The sequence below is a fragment of the Musca vetustissima genome, unplaced genomic scaffold (genome assembly GCF_032173495.1).
Source record: "Musca vetustissima isolate MV318-11 ecotype Yass unplaced genomic scaffold, APGP_CSIRO_Mvet_v1 utg2547, whole genome shotgun sequence".
Taxonomy (NCBI): Eukaryota; Metazoa; Arthropoda; class Insecta; order Diptera; family Muscidae; genus Musca; species Musca vetustissima.
In genome coordinates, this window is record NW_026889401.1 from 97102 (window position 1) to 104201 (window position 7100).

The following is a 7100-nucleotide window of genomic DNA, read 5'->3' on the forward strand; positions in this document are numbered from 1 at the left end:
AAGGTAGTCCCCCAATAACAAATTATTTCGATTATGTACACACACTTATCGATAACTAACTACCCTGCCCCAATAGAAAAATATGCCATCAAATTTAATTAGATTTATATTTTGTTTCCGATTCGCTTCGTTTTTGGCGTTTGTGGCAAATTACTCGGACTCCTCCTCCCAAGCCCAAACGCCAGTCTCAAATCCCCGAAGTAATTTTGGTAATAGGGATATCAGTTATCGCGTCTTTAATTTGACAGTGGAGATGATAAAGTAATAGGGGTGATTGTGGAGGTGGGTTATATAGGCCACAGGTGTGAGAGAGTTTGGGGGGAGAGAGAGATGGAGAAAAAAAGTGGGGAGGGGAGATAGTGAGGTCTAGCGATTGTGACTGCTGTAAGAAGTGCATTTTAATTAAATTGCAAGGCATTGCAGTTGAGCAGTAGTAACCGATTTGCGTTACACCTTGTAAACTATCACAACTCTACCCCACTTCTGTCATTACACCCCCCTTAACACACCAATTACTTTTGGTGGGGGTATGCAACATGGTGATGAAAAAAGAGTGGTTCCTCATATACATATTATGACAATTTTTGGTTAACACTGCCATGGCAAAAAAAAATCTCCAATGGAACCCACCACTATCTGCATGATGTGGGGGAAAGTGATCAGATTTTTATACCCTTCACCACACTGTGGTACAGGGTATTATGTCTTTGTGCATATGTTTTAACATGCAAAAGGAAACGAGATAGACACATGGTTCCTTTTGAGAATATGCATAGAATCACTTTCTGAATCGATTTATGCATGTCCGTCCGTCCGTCTGTCCGTCTGTCCATGTTAAATTGTAAACAAAGTACAGGTCGCATTTATGATCCGATTTGGATGAAATTAAGCACAGCTCATTTGTTTGGCCCAAGGACGAACCCTATTGAAATTGGGAAAAATCGGTTCAGATTTAGATATAGCTCCCATATATATTTTTGCCCGATTTACGGACTTTAGACCCTGAAAATCTTTCGATTTGCACGAAATTTGGCATAGCGTACTGAATTGAGCCACGAAAGAAGTGTGCCAAGTTTCGTGAAAATCGGTTCAGATTTATATATAGCTCCCATATATAGTTTCGCCCGATTTACGGACTTTAGACCCTGAAAATCTTTCGATTTGCACGAAATTTGGCATAGCGTACTGAATTGAGCCACGAAAGATGTGTGCCAAGTTTCGTGAAAATCGGTTCAGATTTAGATATAGCTCCCATATATAGTTTCGGCCGATTTTTGGTAAATGGCGTACCAAAGTCCCTATATATCTTTCGATTTGCACGAAATTTGGCATAGCGCACTGAATTAAGTCTAGAATGATGTGTGCAAAGTTTCGTGAAAATCGGTTCAGATTTAGATATAGCTCCCGTATATATCTTCCTCCGATTTAAGGTAAATGGCGTACCAAAGTCCCTATATATCTTTCGATTTGCATGAAATTTGGCATAACGTACTGAATTGAGGCTAGAATGATGTCTGCCCAGTTTCGCGAAAATCGGTCCAGATTTAGATATAGCTCCCATATATAGTTTCGTCCGATTTCATGTAAATGGTGCACCAAAATCCCTATATATATTTCGATTTGCACGAAATTCGGCATAACGTACTGAATTGAGCCTAGAATGATGTCTGCCCAGTTTCGAGAAAATCGGCCCAGATTCAGATATAGTTTCGTCCGATTTCATGTAAATGGTGCACCAAAGTCCCTATATATCCTTCGATATATTTGGATAGAGCTTCGATATATATTTTCGACCGATTTTAAGTAAATTGGACATCAAACTCTTCATGCTAGTCAGGTTGACATCAAATTTTGCACAACGTACAAAATTGAGCATAGAATTACGTAGTTGCGTTTTCTAGAAGTACAGACATAGCCCAACAGATAACCTATTTATATTTGATTGAAGTCGATTTATATAACTTATGGATATATAGGTAGATTCACATTTAGATAAATATCACATATTTTATTTCATCCAATTTCATGTTAATAGTCCTGTTTAATATATCCATAGTGGTGAAGGGTATCATATAGTCGGCCCCGTCCGATTTTACTACTTTCCTTACTGGTTTTTATTGAAAAGTTGTTTTTTTTCTCAATTAAAAAAAAATTGGAAAATTTTTTCAATTTTTTTTAATTAAAAATAAAATCCGCCAATCTTTTAAATTATTGATCGATTTATTTTAAATTATTTCTGTTTGGTTTTATTAATTATTGAACCAATCGCTCCAGTTGTTTCTATTTTCTTCACCTCATATTACCAATTAACAATTTAGCCAATACTCCGGGGAACCGCATGGCTGTACCCAACAAATTGCCATTTATAATTGGCAAAAATTTATTCAATTATTTACAGCACTGCAAATGGTTTGTCATATTTTCTGTGGTAATAATTAAAAAAAAAAAACATTAATTTAATTAAAATAACATTTAACTCATACAACATTTTATTCGTGAGCCTAAAAGTGCACCAAAATTTGTTATTGATAATATAAATACCTACTTAGTGAAAATGATTAAGAAAAATTCAAATAAATTTTTTTTAAGTGATTTAAGAGCTTTTTTTGTTATTAAAAATGGGCGTGGGAGGTCCTCAGTGGAACTGAAGGTTCTTTAAAAAAACATATTCTTGATCAAAACCACCCCCCCCCCCCCCCTTTTAAAGATCCTTAATAAATTTTTATTTAACAATCCACGTGGTCGCCTTGTGGTCTCTCCATAGCCTTTAAAAATTATTTAAAACCAGTAAGGAAAGTAGTAAAGTCGGACTGGACTCTTCACCCATTTGGGTATATTCTATATATATCCTAACAGGCGTCGCGTGTTTGTTACATATATATCTATATCTGAACCAATTTCAGCTATAAACTATATATGGGAGCTATATCTAAATCTGAACCGAATTTCATGAAACTTAGCACACATTATTATGGAGGCAATTCAGTACGCTATGCGAAATTTCGTGCAAATCAAAAGATAAATAGGGACTTTGGTGCACCAATTACCTTAGATCGGATGAAAATATATATGGGAGCTAAATCTGAACAGATTTTAACGAAACTTTGCACACATCATTCTAGGCTAAAGTCAGTACGCTATCCCAAAATTCGAATGATTTTTAGGGACTTTGGTAAACCATTTACCTAAAATCGGACGAAAATATGTGGGAGCTATATCAAAATCTGAACCGATTTTCACAAAATTTAGCACACATCATTCTAGACCTAATTCAGTAGGCTATACCAAATTTCGTGCAAATTGAATGATATATAGGAACTTTAAATCGGGCGAAACTATATATGGGAGCTATATGTAAATCTGAACCAATTTTTCCGAATTTCAATAGCTCAATGAAGCTCCTTAACAAATGATTCCTTAACAATCAACATCTTATGGCCTCTACGTAAGCTTCAGAAATTATTTGAAAAAAATCCACGCCTTGTGGTCTCTCCGTGGCCTTCAAAAATCATTTAAAAAATTCACGACTTGTGGTTTATACTTGGACTTCAAAAACTATTTAAAAAACCACGCCTTCTGAACATCAGCATGGCCTGCAAAAATAATTTTAAAAATCCATGCCTTATGGCCTCAGCATAGCCTTCAAAAATATTTATAAAATCGAAATTTAAAAAATCCCCGACTTTTGGTCTCTACTTGGACATCAAAAATATTTCAAAAAATCCACAACTTGTGGTCTCTCATTGACCTGCAAAAATTATTTTAAAAATCCACGCTTTGTGTTCTTTTCATGGCATCTAAAAATTATTTAACAAATCCCCACCTTGTGATCTATACCTGGCCTTTAAAAAGTATTTAAAAAATTCACGCCTTGCGGTCTCTCCATGGCCTTCGGAAATTATTAAAAAATCCACGCCCTATGGCCTTCAGCATGGTCTGCAAAAATTATTTAAAAAATCCAAGCCTTGTGGTCTCTCCTTGGCCTTCAAATGTTATTTATAAAATCCACGCCTTGTGGTCCCTCCTTGACCTTCAAAAATTACCTTGGACTTCAAAATTATTAAAAAAAAAAACCCAAGCCTTCAAAAATTATTTCAAAAATCCACGCCTTCTGACCTTCAGCATGACCTGCAGAATTTTTTTAAAAAATCCACGCATTGAGATCTCTCCATGGCCTTCAAAAATCATTTAAAAAATCCACGTCTTCTGACCTTCAGCATGGTCTTCAAAACGTATTAAAAATCCAAACCTTATGGCCTCAGCATAGCCTTCAAAATTTATTTAAAAAATTCCACACTCTCTGACCACTCCTTTAATAAATCCACGCCTTCTGACCTTCAGCATGACCTTAAAAATTATTTTAAATAAAATCCACGCCTTCTGACCTTCAGCATGACCTTAAAAATTATTTTAAATAAAATCCACGCCTTCTGACCTTCAGCATGACCTTAAAATTATTTTATATAAAATCCACGCCTTCTGACCTTCAGCATGACCTTAAAAATTATTTTAAATAAAATCCACGCCTTCTGACCTTCAGCATGACCTTAAAATTTATTTTAAATAAAATCCACGCCTTCTGACCTTCAGCATGACCTTAAAAATTATTTCAAAAATCCAAGTCTTGTGGTCTCTCCATGACCTTCAAAATTTATTTAAAAATCCACACTTTATGGTCTCTCCATGGCTTTCAAAAATTATTTAAAAAATCCACGCCTCCTGACCTTCAGCATGGCCTAAAAAAATATTTTAAAAATCCACGCCTCCTGACCTTCAGCATGGCCTAAAAAATATTTAAAAAATCTACGCCTTCTGACCTTTAGCATTACTTTAAAAATCCACGCCTTGTGGTCTCTCCATTGCCTTCAAAAATTATTTGAAAACTCCAAGCCTTCTGACCTTCAGAATGGCCGTGAAAATTTTTTTTAAAAAATCCACGCCTTCTGACCTTCAGCATGGCCTTTAAAAATTGATTAAAAAATCCACGCCTTGTTGTTTCTCTATGGCCTTGAAAAATTATTTAAAAAATCCACGCCTTATGGCCTCAGAATAGCCTTCAAAAATTATTTAAAAAATCCACGCCTTGTAGTCTCTCCCTGGCTTTCAAAAATTATTTAAAAAATCCACGCCTTATGGCCTCAGAACAGCCTTCAAAAATTATTTTAAAAATCCGCGCCTTATTGCCTCAGCATGACCTTAAAAATTATTTAAAAAATCCAAGCCTTCTGACCTTAAGCATGGCCTAAAAATTTTTTTAAAAATCCAAGCCTTATTGCCTCAGCATAGCTTTCAAAACGTATTAAAAATCCAAGCCTTATGACCTCATCATAGCCTTCAAAACTTATTTAAAAAATCCCCGCCCAAAATTCCACGTCTTGAAGGTCCTTAAAAAATCCACGCCTTGGAGGTCCCTCAAAAAATATTCTTTTAAAAAACCTTCACCTTGCAGCTTCATTAAAGAATATTCTTTTAAAAATCCACGCCCTGGAAAAAATATTCTTTTAAAAATCCACGCCCTGGAAAAAATATTCTTTTAAAAATCCACGCCCTGGAAAAAATATTCTTTTAAAAATCCACGCCCTGGAAAAAATATTCTTTTAAAAATCCACGCCCTGGAGGTCCTTTAGAAAATATTCTTTTAAAAATCCACGCCTTGGAAGTCCTTAAAACCATATTTTTTTAAAAAGCCACTCCTAGGAGGTTCTCTAAAAAATATTCTCTTAAAACTCCACACCTTGGAGGTCCTTTAAAACATATTGCTTTTAAAATCCAAGCCTTGGAGGTCCTTTAAAATCCACGACCTGGAGGTCCTTTAAAATCCACGACCTGGAGGTCCTTTAAAATCCACGACCTGGAGGTCCTTTAAAAATCCACGCCTTTGAGGTCCTTTAAAAATCCACGTCTTGGAGGTCCTTTAAAAATCCACGCCTTAGAAGTCCTATAAAAATCCACGCCTTGGAGGTCCTTTAAAATCCACGCCCTGGAGGTCCTTTAAAAATCCACGCCTTTGAGGTCCTTTAAAAATCCACGCCTTGGAGGTCCTTTAAAAATCCATGCCTTGGAGGTCCTTTAAAAAATATTCGGTTTAAAGTCCAGTTCTTTAAGGTCCATTAAATTTTTTTAAAAATCCATGCCTTAAAAAAATATTAATTTAAAAATAAAAATATTCCAATACAAATTAAAAAAATTTTCCTTTTAAAATCTAAGACTTGGAAGTCCTTAAAAATATATTCATTTAAAAATCCAAGCCTTGGAGGTCCTTTAAAAAATATTCTTTGAAAATTGCACACCTTGGAGGTCCTTTAGAAAATATTCTTTTAAAAATCATTTTAGAAATATTCCAGTACAAATTCACGCCTTGGAGGTCCTTAAAAATATTTTTTTTTAAATCCACGTCTTCTTTTAAAAATCTACGCCTTGGAGGTCCTTTAAAAAATATTCCAGTACAAATTCACACCTTAGAGGTCCTTTAAAAAATATTATTTTAAAAATCTAAGACTTGAACGTCCTTTAAAAATATGCTTTAATAAAACCCCTCACATAATTTAACCCAGTTAATGAATGCTTGGAGGTCAGGTTCCCAAGATAATCGTTTCAGAAAAATCCCTTACCTTTTCAAGGTAATCGATTTTTGCATGTGTGAGTGTGAGAGGGTCTTTCAAGGTAATGACAGAAAATAGAAAAATCATTACCACAATTGTTGGTTTTTTATTGTTGTTGTTTTTGGTTCATAAGAATAAACATTTTGTGTTCGCATTATCACTTAGAAAGGATTGTCTGTCTGTCTGTCTGTCTGCCACACTTAAATGTCGCACTCCACAAAGGCCACAAATCGTCATAAATAGACGACAAAGCGTTCGGCTCATTTGTCACGTTGATTTCCATTCTTGACGGTCTCGACAAGTGCTTGGAGATTAACAGGCAAAGAAGAGCAGGTGCAGAAGCCGGAGGAAGGAAGGTAGGATGGAGGGAGGGAGGTAAGGAAGGAAGAAAGATGGATATAAGGTGAAGAGGTACCTTAATAAACCTTCACATGATGGCAAACCATGAGACATTCGCCTTCAAATTTTGTTGTGAAATGAAAAACAAATCTCAGCATG